This window comes from Anser cygnoides, chromosome 1 (assembly GCF_040182565.1).
Source record: "Anser cygnoides isolate HZ-2024a breed goose chromosome 1, Taihu_goose_T2T_genome, whole genome shotgun sequence".
NCBI classification, from domain to species: Eukaryota; Metazoa; Chordata; class Aves; order Anseriformes; family Anatidae; genus Anser; species Anser cygnoides.
This window is the reverse complement of record NC_089873.1, coordinates 114,175,786-114,193,960: the sequence shown is the minus strand read 5'-3', so window position 1 is coordinate 114,193,960 and position 18,175 is coordinate 114,175,786. Positions and strand designations below refer to the sequence as shown.

Genomic DNA, 18,175 nt, shown 5'->3' with positions numbered 1-18,175 from the left:
CTGAATGTAAATGTTTCATTTTGGATTTGGTTTACCAGTCTTTTATAACTTTTTCTTTCTTTTTTTTTTTTTTTTTAATGTAGACGTCTTCAAACAAACAAACAAACAAAAATTATCAAAATAAAGAGTCAAAGTATTCATTTTAAGAATACCTTAGTGACATTTAAAAAATCCCATTTAGAAAATGTCAAAATGAAATTAACCACTTCAAAACAATTTCCCCATTTTTCTGGACTGAATCTATATGCAAATTTTATTCAAATTCATGAAGTGGTGTTCATTCTCCTGAAATACCATCTTTCACTGGAAAAAAATCATCTTCAGCTCCGTTCAGAGTTTTTCCATGATTTGAGAACTGGGGGTGTTTCCTGCTTTTTCTGCATCCTGCTGCACACAGACACCAAGAAGACCAACTTTCTTCGCCTGGGAGCAACTTTGTTACCTCTCTAAGGTATTACGATTTTGAGTGAGCTCTCCTTTAGAAATAATGGTGGCTACTTGTAAAGTCGGATTTTTCTTGGCCAAGCTGAAGCACACAGTGCAGCTTAGCTTTTGCTGAGAATTTAGAAGTTTTCAGTGTTAGGACTACTGAACACAGTTTAGGGAGATATGAAATGGAGAAGGCATCCACGCAAAGGTTATCACTAACACTCTTGCTAGCACACTCATAGGACTGTTTGCATGCAGAGGGAGCCGGTGTCCATCAGCATTGCTGCAGCTGGTGTCCCTGCCCCGCTCTTCATCCTCCTGCCTCGTTCTTACCAGGGACTGAATTACTACACGTCGGGTCCGGTGTGACACGAGGGAATTACAGCACCTCTGTCTGCGTTCAGTGTGCTGACAGAGCGGGTGCTGGCAGGCGTGGGTGGCTTTCTGCAACCATGAGATGTGGAAAGGCAAAACCACCTCTGCCCCCGATCAGCCTCTGGTGTGGCCCAGCGCGCGCACCCGCTGCCTTACCACACGCCAGAGCTGCTTTCTGATTTTACTTCAAAAGGAGTTTGAGCACATGTATTGCCACAGTTGGGGAAAAACAATTCAGAAGCACTTTCCTTGATGTGTTATTCATTCTCCTACTTGGTGTATCAAGGGCAAAATTTTCTCTTCTTTCTGATCCTGAGCGTAGATCAAAAGGAAAGTAGGTCCCATATTTGCTGTTTGCCTTTTAGGGATCCGGCCTTTATACGCATATACACAACAGTAATGCTTGCAGCCTGTAGCTGAGAAAACTTCTGTTTGTAGTAGTTAGCAAACAGGTTAACGCAGCACTCGTTTCTCTGGAAAAACAATGCCTGCGACTGCAGCCCTGGCTGTGAAATGATGCTGCACTGCCGAGATGGACAGTGGTCTTTGTGTTTGTGACTCCAGAGTTAGATGTTGTGGTGGTAGCAAAGTGTCTGCTTTTTTATTCATCCAGCTCCTGGGCCTGCAAGTAATTTACTGGCATGAGTAATTTCTCTGAGTTTGCTTTCATACAGAAGTTTTTATAATATCAAACCCATATCTTGCATTTTTTGTTGAGTGCTACACTTCATATGAAACCAGTGGGGAGCTCAGGCTTGTATGGCATTTCTTTTCTCGTAATCTTTCTAGAAATTTTGCAGTGTTATAGTCTTCGGTTTCTCTTTTTCTGTCTTTCTGGGTGTGTGCACATCCATATATATATGTGTGTATGTATGCATACATATAGGTAATGAGTGCTTGTCTGAGTTTGGGTGCAGAGAACACCTAGGCGCAATGCCATCTATTTTTCATTTGCAATTATGGAACACAAGTGCCACGAAGAGTCATATATCATGCAAGAGGAAGTCATACCCTAGGAGACTGAATTCCATGTTGCTGTATCTCACCTACTTTATCAGCTACTCCCATTGCAGATACAAGAAGTGAATGTGAGGAGAGATGCTTCATTTCCATTTCACATACCTGGATATTGCACATTGCAGTAGCACAGTGACAGTGCACTAAAGCTACTGGAATACAAAGCTGGTTGCAAGGTGGAAAAGTATTCCTTTTGTGAACAGAAACTGCATTCAGATTTTTTTAAGAGGTTCTTTGAAGGAAACATCCCCTCCATTTCTGAAGCTGGAGATATTTTGGCCGGTGCTGCTGGGTGTCACGATGTCCTCCCCATCCCCGGTCCTGTACAGGGGCCCTGCGGCAGACCTCCCCCCAGCCTGGTGTGGCAGCTCCCCACCCCAAAGAGCAAGCAGTGCGATGCTTTTGAAGTGCTGAAGCCCAGCCCATTTCAATTTCAGAGGCTTTTCATCTCTGCCTTTCAACCGCGGGGTGCGTGGGTGTATCTCCAAACACAAACAGCAGGGCTGCCCATGCAGCCCCGCCAGCCGGGGAGCCGGACAGGGTCCCCAGCTCCCTGTGTCCCTCCAGGGGTTCATTTTCCCTTGTGCTGTGTGATGGCTGACTGTGAGAGGAGGAGAAAAAAATCAAAAAGAAAACGACAGTCTGAAACTGCTGCAAATATACAGGGTGGTTGCCGTTTGGGGAGGCGGAAGGAAGGAAGACACGAAAAAAAAAAAAAAAGATATCATCCCTTTGGGTAGTAGTCTTAAGCAGACCAAATGGCTGGAGAAAGAGTAGGGGGGAGAGGGGAGAGAGAACAAACTAGAAGCCTCACATGAGGAAATGCAATTGGATGTCAGAGTGAGGGCTTTGATGTCGGTGGAGGAGATTAAATGTCCACATAAAGGATTGGACTCGGGTGGTCTGTGCTGTTTCCTCTCACATGCACCGCCGTGTGACAATTGCTTTTCAAACATTAGAAATTTACCACGTTCTAAAGCAGGACTTAAAGAAAGGAGGAAAAAAAAAGAAAAGAAAAAAGACATCAAAGAGGGGTTCGAGTGCGGTGCAGTGGGTGCATTGCACGGCCCCGGGTTTCCCAGAGATGGGGCGATGCTGCCCACGCTGCCATCACAGTGGAAATACGGCCGGGCTGCCAGGCACTGCCGAGGCCCCTCATGGTGACGTGTCCTGAAAGGCAAGGTCGCCAGCAGTGAGTTATTCCTCCCAGATCCCCAGCGTGCACTCCTGAAATGACAGAGGAGCTCACAGGAACCAGAGCAGTCGGCACATAGCCTCGTGCACCCATGTTCTCCACCTCGGCACAACAGCGCTTTGCAACACTGTGGTTAAGGGCTCTCCTAATTTTAAGCATCTTCTAAGTCATATTGCCTCAGTGAAACCTTAGCACATCGTTAATTTTCACTTTTAAGTGCTCTGCTAGGTTTCGGCCAGAGCCCCCGCCAGTTTCTCTGAAGTCTTGAGATGTGAACCACAGTAAGGGAGGATTTATTAGACTATTATTATCATTATTCCTGAGCGTAGATAGTTAGGAACACTAACTTTGTAGACAGAAGCAACAAAAAGTCCTTGCTTGCTTCCTAAGGTTCAACAAAATACACAGAAACATGCAGAGTGGGTAGTGCAAATGCCTTCCCCCTTTGGTGTCACTACTGTCAGGGATAGCTTCAAACACGGTTTGTGCCAAAGTGGGTGTAAGCAGGGAAACTCTGATCGATTTTAATGAGCTTTGGACCAAGCCTAAAAATCAGGAAGAATGTACCACAAGTGACAAACGGCACTGCCACACTCCTAAATGGGACTCTGTGAGCTGAAATTTTTTACCAGTGAAGTTAAAGTTTGGATGTGTAGTAATTTGTAGTAACCCTGGTTTCATGCATTTCCTACTGCAGTCAGCATTTTTATTCTGCTCTGATTATAGGTACATTTGCAATTTTTAAAGAATTGGGTAGAGGGTGGATTTTTTATTTTTTTTTTTCACATTGAATAATTATAGAATATTTACTGTTGTTCCCTCAGACATTTTTGACTCAAGTCACTTACTCTGTTATTTTTTTCTTCTGCACCAATTTTCTGTAATCTGTAATTTTCTGTAAGGATCAGTAAACTTAACACTTACTTACATATATTTTGATAGAGACAAAAAGAGGAAGCATTTCCGTTCGGGAAGATAATGTCATAAAAATCTGGTTGGATTTCTATGCCAGAAAAAAAATATATATATATATATATCCTACAGATTAAACTGAACTGTGGAATCCAGCCAGCTTTTATCAGAAAAAAATGCATATACGCTAAGCATGCCACATGCACAGCTTTTAAAGTGAATATCCTGAAGTTGTGCCAGAAAAAAATTTGCATTGATACATATGCACCTCTTCATCAGGTTAATGAACTCACTTGAACAGATAACTCGTAATATAATCCTACCGTATTTTCTGTGCAATAATGATCATGGTTAGTGAGCTTTCACACCCTGCGCAGACCCTACCCTTAGTCTACCTTAGACCGTAAGTCTTCAGTCCTGTGGAGTTTATGCCTTTATGGTAAAAGTAGTATGGACAAGTGAATGGAGTGTGGTTACTGTGGTAATTAGTTAACATTTTTGTCACACTTAGAAGGAAAGCTTTCAAATCTCCCCAACAATAATGCAACGAGGGAAGGTTTGCTCATACTTGCAAGTGAAATATTTGAGTTTATTTGATGTATAAACTCTAAAGCCTTTCTCTCTCTCTCTCTGGTATCTCGAGAATGGGTAAGATAATTGTATTGCGTGGTTCAAAATACCATACATAAATCAAAGGATTTAGCATAGTTTTGTAGGACACAGAGACAGTCTTAGCTTACTAAGCTTAAGTTACTGCATATGTTTTTCATTAAAGAATCCAATCCCTGATCTTCATAAAAAAACACCAAAAAATCATTGTCTATAACAAAACATCAAACAATAAAATTATCATTAGCTTTCTAGACCATTACGAAATGAGAATCCCTACATTAATCTTACTGTTATTTGGTTTTAGTAAAGTGACCTTCAAAAAGAGTTTGGGTGAATAAAGCACTGAAGCATTTGCAGCGGAGCAGACAGCCTGACATTTAAGAGAATTCTCTAGTTTTACTGTAATCAACATAGCATCACACATGCAGAAGCAATGATTTTAAAAGTAAGTCTGGGAGATAAAAAGGTCTGTTGCTCAGGGGAAAGAGCTTGAAAACATTTTCAAAAACATCCAGACCGTAGCGGAAAACACATCGGATCGACTTAAGACACTAAAGTCACCAAATGAAAGCATATTGGCAAAATGGCTTGTGAAGAGCAAACAGGCAGAGGCACGTCAGCTTTGAGGCAGCTCTGAGAATAAAAATAATACCTTTATAAGCCACCTGCAAGAGCCAGGCTTCGAGAGTTTTCCCAAGCAACATGTTTTAAACACAAAAGGGAGCTGCATCTGGCTGAAGAAGCTGCAGGACAGGGAGCGAGGAATAATTGATCCAGAGGCAAAGGGGTGAAAGAGCATGTGGGGCGAGGATGCCCCTGTACCCCAGGACCCCCTGCATGCCCCTGGGCAGGGAGCATCGGCGCCTCTGAACTTAGTGCAAACAACTTCCACCGGGCGGCCCTCGGCTCTATTTCTAACCTGATTATTTATTGCTTCTGATTATTTTTAGTTACTAATGGATATATACAATAAAATGCAGTACTTATGGTGTTTAGATATGTTTAATGCAGAACACATTTAACAAGGACATTCAAGGACAGGCAAATACTTAGCACATGGCAGACCACATGTTATTTTTTCCTTTCATCTGAAGGATTTGGAGCCTAAGCTAGAGTGGGCTCTACTATTGTTAATTACGTCCCAGATCATTAAAGTCCTCTTTTCCACTGGGCATTCCCAACTCATCAGCTTCCTGCCCTTGGTGCACTCAGGTGCTGGAGCCCCGGAGCGATCTGCCAGAGCATCCTCCTCCAGGGGGCTGCCAGCCCTACCCTCGAGGTCCCTCACCGGGATTTTACATTTCATCCTTTCGCCTAAGCCAGGCAAAGACTGCCCTTGTGGAAGCATCCTCCTGGCTAGAAGTGCGGCGTGAGTTTTTGTGAGTGCTTCAGCACAGGTCTGGAAGAAACACTGAATTTGCACGGGGCTCGTAGGGGTCCTGCCTTCAGCCAGCTCTGCAGCCAGGGGAGATGCTCCAGCTGACCTCGGTTCTCCCTGCAGGTTGCTGGGCACTTTATTTATTCCTGCTCACGTTAAAAACCACCTCAGATGTGGTTGCACTTACTTGGTGGGTGAAATTGCACTTCGAAACTCCCTGTGATCAGAAATGCTCAACAGAATTCCTTGGAATGAAAAGAGCTACATAAAGGAGAACTAGTATTGTGTATACTGCTAAAATAGGGGGCAGAGGAGCTTTAAGTTTGCAGAGGCAAATAACAAGGTATAGAAAATACAACCTGTATTGGCCTATGTTTTTTTCTTCAGGACATAAAGCAATAGCAAACTTGCCAACAAATATACAATTTGCATATGGAAAGAAGCAAAGCTGAACAAAATATGCAAGAATTTACAGCAGTGTTTTAGAGCCAATATTATTATAAGATGCAGCTCCAGAGAAATACAGTTCAGTGCTGTCAGTTTTTTAAAATTTAATTCATTAATTTGGGAAGGAAGATGGACATGTACAGCTTCGTTCCAGATTAGCTCACACTGTGAAGGAATCGCTTACTTTTTTCTCCATTCAACAGAAGTCTTCTGGATCCAAACTGAAATATGAGTGCAAAATAGATTATTGGCTCAATTCTCTCATACAGCCAAGTAAGAATAATTTTCCAAACAGAAATTTAATCCTAAATAATTTAATAATATAATCTAATTGCTTAGTTATTAGACAGAACATGAACCAAATTCAGCCCTGGTATGTACAAACTTGCCTTGATTGGAATTCTACTTGACTTGCTGAAAGGGCTGGGTTTGGCTGCACTTTATTTTCCCCAATCATAATATTAAAAGTTGGTGTTCAGTTAATGTGGAAAGCTGCACCAAACCAGTGGGAAACAAATTCCCAATTTTTGTCTTGTTCTCCAGGCATAAAAAGAGGTGAGAATCATGCTATGCTTAATCTTTTCAAAAACTTCTCCTAGTCCAAAAACAGCACTCAGAGAACCTTTCACATCTGCAATATGGGAAAATCCTACCTCCCTTCATAAGTTCAAGAAATGTTTATTTTCAGAAGTGCCTCAGCTTTTTGTTTGGTTTCTATAGGCTAATCCTATAAGGCATGCTAACACATCGAATGTCTGCTGGAAAGTGCACAGTGTTTGACCTCTGCAGAGGTCTCAGAGACTTCGGGGGTTACTGGCATCATGCCGGTGACTCTTTGCTGTCCCAATCATCCAGGTAAACAAAGAAAAAGATATTGATTTGTGCTTCCAAAACATATGAAATCACCCCGGCCATGTGAATAAGGAAACCAGTGCCTTAATTTTCCACTTAAATGCAAGAAATTGTTCAATTGGGTACGGCGGTGCTGGGGTTTTTGCACCTGTTTAGCCAAATAAAATTAAAAGCATCCCAAACAAAAGAATATGAAAGAGGAGAGGAATCTTAAGTTTAGACTTTGTGAGCATGGCAAACTGTGCAAGCGTTGCAAAGAAAAATATACACTGGCTCACACCACTGGGACGCTGCTCGCTTGGGTGGTGGGAACTGGTCCTTCGTCTGCCCTTCGAAACTTCCCCTGTGCTTTGCTGTTTCCCATCTTCCATTGGTGTCCACTGCAGACATAATATTTAAATCCAATTTATTGTCTCTTTTAAAGTCTGAAATATGAAGAGGAGGGGAGGCAGGAGGAGAGAGGAAACCATATGTCAAGAGAAGTGAATCAAAGTGAAAGTGGTGTGTGTGCGCGCATCGGAGGGGGCTAAATTTGGCCTGCTGTTTTCTATTTTGACTATTGGAAAATTTTGGTGAGATGTGGGCTTGGTGCAACATCTGTTTGGCTTTGGGGAGTGTGTGCGTGTCCGCGTGCGTGTGCGCGTGTGTGGCAGGGACTGATGTCTTTCTTTGTGCGAAGCTGCACAGTATCACATGGGGATATAAAACATGAACACCCACTCAGAAAATTCACGCAGAGCCCACTGCACGGTATTTCGCCTCTCTTCATGCTGGTGGGTTTAGCTCATGGGGCACGTGCACAGCCAGTCTTTTTCACCATCGATCTAGTGCTTAGGAAAGCTTGCTCCAGTGATGTTTTGTGAACTGATGGTCCAAAACTGGGATGTTTTTAATGCCTCTTTATGCTGATTCCATCCTACTGCATTCATTCAGGCTCCGAGAATGCATCAAGACTAGCACCTAGGGATGGTGCTGCAGCAAACATTGCATGTGTGGCTTCCTATCCTGGTCTGCTGCTTGCCTAAAGCCGGTGACAGGCACAAGCAGAGCCAGCTCACAGCTTGCTGCTTTGGCCAGCCCTGGAAATCAGGCCACACGTTTTCCCTTTTCTTTTCTCTCCTCATCACTAGAAAGGAGACAGACACCCAAGGGTCGGGCTGCTGTTGTTTTTTTCTACTTTCTCCATATCAGCAGTCCCAATATTTGTTTATAAAATAAGGAGAGTGAGGGGGACGACAAATCTATTTCAACAGAATTTATAGTATGTTATGTATGGCTCTACTGAAAACAGAGCCTGATACTTCAAGGGTAATCAAGTGCCTGCAAACCAGCTTTTCCACCACTGCTGGCAATAATTAGCCATTCAGACTGCACTAAACGCTGCCTGAAGGCGGAGAGACATTGCTAGTTTGGGGAGATGTTTTTTTAAAAAAATAAAAATAAAATAAAATAAAAAATCTGCCAATATTTCTTGCTGCTGTTTTTCTTAAATTTCACCCCATTTTCTGTGGCATTTCTGAACAACCTGGAAGTTTGTGCTGCCCAAAGAGCAACACACAGTGTTTGTCAGCTTTTCAGGCACTAAAGCATTTGACATTAGTGTAGTTTCTATTTTTGTGTAAAATCCTAAACATCTGTTCCACAGGAGAGGGGTTTGCTACCAAGCACTACTGTTAGATTTCTCGCCAACAAGTTTCATTGCTTCATGTGGTTTGTGTTTTGTTCTTTAAACAGTTAATTATGTTTTATTCTTTCTTCCATAAAAGCTAAATTTAGCCAAGATCTTCTCTAATCTGAAACATTTTATGGAAATGACAGTGTTGTTAAAAAAAGCATTCTGGGTAGAGATTACAAATGTATAAAATAAGTGAGCACAGTGTCCTTTATATCATATCTCTGTTCACCACCCTATCTTTGATGAATACGGGCAAAGGCTGCTATAAACAGAGATCAAGTAGCCTGCTGTACGTACACATGTGTACACTGGGATGCTCACACACGCCAGTGGACGTGCACTCCCCACACACACATGCACCCGGCGGTTTATATACTGCTGTCAGCAGCCAGCCCCTGATTCACCGAGCTAAAAGAGGGGGGGGTCAAAACCCAGCCGATGGGATTTATAAGAAAGTTTCTCAGTGTTTTAGAACAGCAGGGCTGGAAGAGACCTCAAGAGGTCACTCCATCCATTCCATGTCCCTAGAAAGAACAGCCTCACCTACATCACTGCTGGGGAGTGTCTTTTACAACTAGTCCACGGGGACAGCCAGCACGGGAGATTGTGCCTCTGATCCCTTCTGTGGTAGGGGTTTGCTGCGGCCTTGCACACCCTGCATGCTTTCTGTGCATCCCAGTAGCTGCCAGGCATGGGGCTGTGCTGGTGGTTCAGGAACCATCAGTCTGAGGCATCCTGAACGTACATGGTACCTCTCGCATGCTAGAGCATCGCCTATGTGAGGCAGGAGCTTTGCTGTTCTTTCGAATGGCTTCAGAATTTCAGCCAAAATATACATATTTACCATAGTGACACAAAATACAAGCACAAACTCATAAACTATTGCCAAGAGTGCTGGCAGTCTTACTTATCTGGCCCTCAGCCTTTATCAAACTGAAGATAAAGTCTGTTTACAAGAAAACTGCTGAGAAATCAGACTCTAATGAGCTTGCTTAAAGCAGTGTACCAGCTTCTCCAAACATTCAGCATCTGTATCTTAAGCTGACTCCTACATGTTCCACATTTTATATGTTCCTGCTTTTCCCTGTCTGTGTGGATACCATTTAATGCCCTTGTCATCTCTAGGATGACAAAATGGGCAGCAACCACTTTTGGTAAGTGAAACGTGGGTCCCTTGTCTTCAGCCCCGATCTATGTGCCGATTCCTCCTTCTTACACTACTTCTAATTGAACTGCTGCCTTGTTGGGCAGACCACACAGTGCTGTACTCAAGAAGCAGATACTTTTATTATGAAGGTTTTCATACTGACCTCCAGCAATGTGGAAATGGGGAGTATTCTTGTGGAAAAATGTGGGAAGCTCCCTGCTGTGTAGAACCTTAAAATGCTGCTGTTGCTTGTGTGTCCTCTATTTCATGGACTTGTGCCCAGGTGGCACTCAGCCAAGGCCACCACCATCATCATTTGCTGAGAAGGTGGTATTTCCCCGTATTTCCACAGAAACCGGCATGGTGAAAGAAAGCACACCAGCCCCTGCTAGAATTACATCCCCTTATCTGCTGCTGCTGCTCCTCGGCAGTGTATGCCACCACTGCAGGGAGGGAGCCCAAATAATTTGCATGGCAGTGAGACGGACCGTGCTCATCTGCCAGGCACCGCGAGCCATCGTGTGACAGAGGGAGTGCGGGCACCACAAAAATGCAGCAGGCAAAAACCGGTGTTTCAGTGCTGTGCTGAGCCCTTGCCCCTGCTGGGTTTTGCACAAGTGTTCCCACCGAGTTCATGAGGAGAGGAAGGAACAGAAGAAAAGAGGGCTAAGTTTGCTTGGAGCAGATGGGGAACCAAGCCCAACCCAAATAGGGAGCCTGGCAGTCACCCAGGAGTGTTTCGTGAGGCTGCAGCCCAGGTTGTGTATTTCTGGGGCTGTGAAATTCAACAAAGAGCAGTGCTGCCGTTGGTCCACTCTCTCGGTGATCTTGGTGGTTTTTTTGTTTTGTTTTGTTTTGTTTGTTTGTTTTGGTTTTGGTTTGTTGTTTTTTTTTGTTGGAGGTGGTGGTGATTTCTTTTTTTTATTGATACCATTATTATCACTTTGACAAGAAAAATACACTTTGACAAGAAATGTGCTCCATGCACTTGTAGCCTGCACACTTCTTTCTTCTTTTACTTTTTACTTTTGTGTTTCACTGGTTCTTCAGAGCTTCAGCAGCTTTAGCCACCCACCTTCAGCTCTGTGGCCTTCAGCCGTCACTTAGACTTTGCCGAAGGGCCCCAGGATTTCGGGAGCAGGGACTTTTAGTCCCTCATGATGTACACCAGCTTCTGAGCAGGAGTTGTGCTGCCTGGGTCCAGCGCAGCAGGGAGGGGAGAGGGGCCAAAAGCAGGAATATGCTTTGTCTGATCTGCGCATAGTTTTTTTCCTGTTTGATTACACATGTGTAACAGGTAACAAACTGGACAGTGTCCAGGGGCAGAATTTCAGTCCATGGTGTCCTTGACACCAGAGTGTGTCCTCCTGTTTGCTTGTGTGGGACTGTCCTCCAGCAGCAGCATTGATACCGCCTCATTCTCTTACTTGTGATTGATACTGGTGTGATGCTGGGTGGCTGTGGATATCGTATCATGCTGTGCTTCATGGTTATGGAGGCAGTTAAGCAATTTGACATTTGTATTTCTCATGTTTTCCCTGCGTCCTTTCTACATGTATGCAATACATGGGTTTCATCTTACATTTACAATGAGTGTGTGAAATGACATGAGGAAAACAGGCAGAAATGCTGTGGATATGCACATCAGCACCCTTTGTTTTTTTCCAGAAGTACAATATTCCTCTGTCCTTCCTCTTTTTACTGCTTTGCATGTGCTTGCGAACTCCAGCCCCTTGTCTTCCTGGGAATTCTGTAACACGTCCGTCTGAATTTTTGTTCAGTGTTATCGAGATTCAGCCTCAGGAATACCTGTCACATCCTGGCTCTAATTTTGTTTGGGCTATAAAATAGACCACCCAGCTGGAGAAGGAAATATTGCTATCGCTGCACTAATTCTTAAATGATTTTTTTTTCAGTACTTTGGCTCCACTGGCAAGGAGCCAAATGTGTGGTAGAGCACAAACCACTGAGATCTGCACAAAGACCACCAAGTACACCCTTCTACGGGCAGCCCATCCGCAACACGCAAACACGAAGCAGGCTGCATCACCTGCAACACGCAGTTGGTTGTTGCTGGAGTTCAGCAGCCTGCTTTGGAAAATTCTGCACTGGGCCACTCATCTTTCACTCAATGCTAAGGTATCTAACACTGTGTTGCACTCATACAGCAGATTTCAATTTAAAGTTGGCATTAATTGATTCTTCCAACGTGCTGTAAACTTTTCCTGTCCGTTCCTTGGAGTCGCCTTTTGTTGCCCAGCTCTGCCCTGCTTTTATCTGTCATCAGAAAGTTGTCGACTGCCCACGCTGCAGATAAGCTCGCCATTGTTTGCAGCTGATGTCCCGGGGCTGGGCTCTGCAAATCCCTTTTTACACAAAGCTGTTGGTTGACAGCATCCCTACAGCTTCCTATGGGGGCCTCCGAGACCCCTTGCCTGCAGGAGCCACTGCCTCCCATTCCCGGTACTGGCAGCACAAGTGAAGGCATGCTATTCCATGTTGCTGCCACCTCGTCTGATTCAGGACAAATCCGTATGGCACATGAGGGTGGTTTGCATCGCCTCACCCCAGGAAACATTTCAGCACAATTCTTAAGGCAGTCGAGAGTGCAGAGCACCACCGGGAGAAAAGGTCTTCCTCCCCACGCTTCTGCAAAGACAAGCCATTTCCCCTGAAATTAAATCCCCAGTGAAATATTTCATGAAATAAAATTAAGTATGAAGTGCCACTTATACCTACCTTCTGCTTTTAATGTCAAGCCACAGAAAATACTGTCATGAACCTCCTTTCAAAATATTTCCAGCCAGAAAAGATTTTATTTCCTTGAGAAATAAGGAAACACAATGTCAAATCCTAAAAATTCAGATTATTTTCAAAATATTTTCAAAGAAAATTGGCTGAAACAGACCCTTTTTGCCATGAAAAGATTGAACTTGGTAAATCAGCTGATGGTAAAATGTTGCACTGAAAAACTCACAACTGACTTCTGTACAGATCGTCATCCCCACTGTATCCACCAGAAGTTAGTAACTTTGGTCTGTCACTGAATCATGCGATGGAAGATCACCAAGAAGATGACAAATAATAAATTCTTTAAGAGAAGCCACATTGGAAACTGGAGAAATTAAAATATGAATATGTTGAATCCAAAGTGCTGGCTGTTACCTTAAATCTGACATTGTTCAGCAAATTTCCCATGTTTCTATAATCTCTTCACCTTCTGTTTTACAGCATATTGTGCTCAAAAATCTGTGGATAGATTTCCATTTTTCCATTCCTTTTTGAAAAAAAATAATAATAATAAAAAAAAAATCTTGCTGCTCTAGTCTCCAAAGGCTAAAACAAGGAATATACCATTTTTCCCCAATAAAAGAGTGACATAATTGAAAAGCATTCAGTCTTTTTCTACATGTGCTGATCTGGAGTAAAAACCTTTCTGTGTGTCCTTCTATGAGTTTTGTCTTTGAAATAATAAACAAAGGTAAAGGCTTCAAAGATGTTTGGTTTTCACTCTGGCTTTCACTTAGGCTGGCAAGGAAGCCCTTCTCTTTGTACTGTTTCTTCCAGATTTGTGTTTCTAATTTAAGAGGAAGTAAGAAAGTGGCACTCCGAAAGCATGGTACCAATGGTGCTCAGCACCCCTGTTCTGGCTGCCAGGAGCAGTGTGCCAGGATGTATGAAATCAGGTGTTTCAGAAAGGTGAATTGCTTCAAGATAGAATGACTGGAGCTGTTCTGCCAGTGCTAGCTATATAAAAGAAAATAAAATTGTCAAAAACTTCAGGAAATGCTCTGCTCTGAGTTGACTCAAAGCAAGTCTTTAAGACTGTTGGCAAACTGCTTTGAAAAATTATTCTAGAACCAAGCAAAACCTTTAAGATCAAAGGTTTCAGCTGACAAGGCTTTTAGAACAATTTCAAAATAAGATTAAAAGTGAAGTGTTATTTTGGGTACAAATATTTGATTAAAAAATTCCATCTGTATATTTTTCACTTTCTTAGCAAAATAAGTTGAATAATATGTATAAATTCATGAAATACCTTTCTAACCTAAATCTGCATTGTTGTAGTGGGCAAAAGATTTTGGCCTTAACATTTTGTGCGGCCCTATCAAGAAGGATTTCTTTAGTCTGTTTTCCTTTACTTATCCATCCACCCTATAATATGAGACCTATTTTTCCCTCTCTTTCTTCCCAGTAAGTATTAGCGTGGGCGATATAATACGGCGTAATCAATGGGGCCCGAGCAGCACTAGCAAGCGAGAGGAGGAACGCCATTTAACAAGGGATCGTATATCTGACATCGCCATCCAAGTGGCTGCTCTCATGTCCTCTCAGTTGTTGTGTCAGAAAATCAATCTGTGACTTCAGCAAAATCTTGATGCTTTCTCCCATCCGCAGAGGGGACCGTTAATAATTCACAACTGCTCTTCTTTCTCAAAACTCGTTAATTCTGAACCTAAATACCCCACAAAATGTTCATTACTGAATCCACCGTGGTTCTCGTATCGCTCTTCTTCTAAAGTTAAAGTAAGCCAGAACAGGTATTTTTAACGACAAAATCTCAGAAAAGCATTGGTAAACAATTCTGAGTGCTGAGATCATTTCGCAGTGTGGGACTTTGTTCTATGCCTTGTATGCAGAATTAAGTCAGCTCATACTGCAATCACATAAACAGGATGGTCTTGGTAAAGTTAATTTCCTGTAGTGGCTTCTAGATTTTGCGACAAGGCTGAGTGGGTATCAGCAGTGTTCTCATATTCTCGACACACAAAAGATAAAAATGGAAGGTTTTCTTGAGGTAAATAGGGATATAAATAGCTGTAGAAGGGTTTGTGCACCAGAAAGCTTCTTGGTTTTCTCCAGCTTTTACAGCAGATAAATAAAAGCTCCTACTTCTCCCCACAAATATTTTAACATACCATAACCATAAAATACCTATAAAAAGAAATGATTGGAGAAGGACTGGCTTGTTCCTGAACTTGTTTTTCTGTGCTGTTTTGAAGTAAGGGACAGGGGGATTAAAAAGACTGTCTCAGAACAGAAGCAAAAGAGTGTTCAACACGTGAGGCATTCTGGAACATATAAAATTTAGGGGTTTGACCTTCGGAGTTATCTGTGATGGGATTACCTATATCAAAGCAGAGATCAGAAGCAAGTAAGCTCATATCCTCTATAATGAATGAAAATATCTCCAGTAATGCCCCCCACGCACTATCTACCCAGGTCAGAGTTTTCGAGCCTTAGCAATTAAACAGAAGATTTCTAAATCTGCAAGAAAGGAGCATAATAAATGCTTCTGAGTTCTTCAGATATTGTCATTAAAGTCAGCAAGAGCTGGACTTCTTTTATTCAGTTATCCAACAGAATTTGTCTCTTTGGAACATTTTGACCACAGTAATTTATTTAACCTGCTGTTGCCACCCAGCCCTGGAGTTTATCAGAACTGGTGACTTACTGTAAAGATAAAAAGCTGCATAAGCCACCGTTAATCTCGAGACACAGGTTCTGTCTCTTTGCCTTCTGGCTTCAGACTCATCCGTATATACGTCTGTAGGGCTCATGGGTTTACAAACAGGGCAGGCAGCTTATTGTGGGGTCAGGAGATGCTCCAGTGACCTCTCTCAGTTCAGCTGTACCTGGGCGCTCCTGCAGGCTCCGTTCTTCCAGCAGCTCGGCGTGTGCTATTGTCTCCAGCTGACAGAAACTGTGTTTTCATACCTGCCGGATGTTCTAAATTTAAATACTATCAGTCTACTGTAAATAACAGTTGAAATACTTTACTCTGACAGCATTGGAGGCAGCATATGGATTCAAGTTTTAGACAACACTACATGTAAAATGCCTTTCCCTTTATAGCAGAATATATTTAGAGTCTTTTAAGCTCAGCTCCTGAAGTGAGTATGATGCATCTAGTCATCTAGCCCAATCAACAGCAGAATCACAACTTCATGTCAGTGCAATACATTGTTAACTGATATGTCAGAAAATCAATTAATTACTTTTAAGTAGCAGTTAAGAGTATCCACACAATACTGCCATGTGAATTATTAAAGAAAGCAGGGTTGAGTTTTCTCCACAATTGAAACCCTGTCTAAGAAGAAAGTGCAAAATGCTGCTTCTGCCCTGAAGCCTAATCAACGTTATTGGGTAAGCAACAGGAACCAAAGGAGTGGTGGAAGGCATGAAGCTGGAAGGGTGTTGCCTCCCAAAGCACAGGCACCGGCAGCCTGGGATGGCTATGGCTGTTATGATAAACCCTCCCTTCCATGGAGGTACAGCAACCTCCAGATGGGAATAATGGCACAAGCATGGCTCTGACAGATTAGCGAGCAGAGCAGTGCGAGAAGGGCAGAAGGGACTTTCTGTCTCCTTCTACAGCTTCACCAAGGGACCTGCTCAGACTCTGTGCACCCCCCGTCACTGTCTGTTATAGATTTTTGCCTGGGACTCTCCCCTGGCATGCTGAAGGGAAACATAGCCTTAGCGGGACATCATCATGAAGCTTTCTGCTTTCTTCATGCCTTGGTCTGTTAGAGATGCTACATGGGTGAATGCATCAGTGGAGGTGGAGAGGTGACTGTGAGGGGGGATTTAGTTTGGGGTTATGATTTTCTCTCTTGTGTTGGGAAAGCTTCACAGAGCAGGGTCTGGCAGGCTCAAGCAGGCCTAGCTGGTGTGAGCACACTGGAAGGCTGTCCCACCACTGTCACCACCAGCAAGGCTGCCTTTGCCTGTGAAGGATGCTCCTCCTCCTTCTGCCAGGACCTGCAGGAACAATTGGAGGAGGGACAAGGAGCAAACCCATGCTCATCCTGGGTTTTCTGGGGTCTGTCCTCTCCATAACCACAGCCAGGGAGCTCCTGTACCAGAGAGGAGGATACAGCAATGTGTCCATAGTGCCGTGGTGCCACCACTACCCAAGTGCCCCAAGCACACGGAGGGCTTGGGCTCTGGGTCATCACAGCAGCACCTGCAGCACAGACACCACAGTTTGCAGTCCTACCTTTAACCTGGTCACCAAATCTCCAGCAGCACCTGAGGCCTGACCAATTCCTACATGGAGACCTAGGAAAGATTTCCTCTGAAAGCTAATGAGATGTGGTGTCTCTGTGGTGCCTTTTTTCCCTTGTCTGCCTGCCCCATGGGGATTCTGGCTTTGCAGGTTCAGTAACAAAGGTCCTAGTTCTGGACCTTTTGTGATTTCCAAGCAACTATCTGGTGTTGGATAAGTCTAACAACTGCCTTTTGTACTCATGACCTGTATTTGTCAAGACAATATGATGTTGTTTCTTGGGCTCCTCTTATCATGTCTGTCCTTCTGGCTAGGGTGAGAAATGCTAGGAAATTTTACACATACACACCTTTTTTTTTTTTTTTTTGTCAGAAAATATCCATTCATCAAAACTAAGACTTTTTACAGAATCCTGTGCAATGGTTTTCACCAGAAAACATCCCTCAGCTCCTGGGGCAGGATGTCTGGTCAAACCAGAGACCAACAGATCTGCCAGGCTGCTAGGTGTGATTTTATTTGGCATGTTAGCATTTCAGTTGTACTGTGGCACACACGCCTGATATTGTTTCCAGTCCTTTGTTTCAAACCAGGTTAGTCTACAACTGTTGGAGTCCATGGGCTGGTTTCTCCCCTGGTAAAACGCCAGGGAGAGGAGGGGGGCTGAGCATCAGTTCTGCAGTGCTTCTGGCTGGGAGAGCCTCTCAATGAATTTCAGTTTTGTCTAAAGTACATGGGTGGGTGGCTTGGGGTGGGGAGTTAATGGGCAGTCTCACCTCTTCTCCCTGAAGAGGTAATTACAGCCTGGGATAGCTCCTAGCGGTGGAGAGGGATGGAAACTGCTGGTTGGTGCAGATGAAGCTTCAGCAGACATAGCAGCGCAGAGGACCAGGCACACAGAGTGGACGATGAGTTGGCATTTGGTTGTGGCACCAACCCAGTGGCTGGGCCTGCCAGGTCACCCCAAAGCTCCCTCTCCTGGCCAGCACCAACCCAAGACCCTGAGCATCCCTGAGCCTGCAGCAGAGCTCAGCACGGGGACCATAGCTCGATGCAGAAAAACCCCAGGTGCTGTGTAGGGCATGCACTGCCACTGCTGTCTGAGGTGGCGTGGTGCTCGGTGCTGG

At 43.7% G+C, this 18,175-nt stretch overlaps 1 protein-coding gene across 4 annotated transcripts in view; it reads left to right on the top strand.

Moving 5' to 3' along the window:
- Window positions 1–18,175, top strand: part of RUNX1 (RUNX family transcription factor 1) — a 164,348-nt gene that overhangs the window by 57,329 nt on the left and 88,844 nt on the right. Inside the window, exon 1 of one of the 4 annotated variants that reach the window (XM_066978540.1) lies at window positions 116–451. The exons of the other annotated variants lie outside the window; for them this stretch is intronic. The gene's annotated coding sequence lies outside the window, so the exon portion shown is untranslated. Of the gene's footprint in view, window positions 1–115; window positions 452–18,175 lie in introns of those variants that run through there. 4 annotated transcript variants of the gene reach the window in all.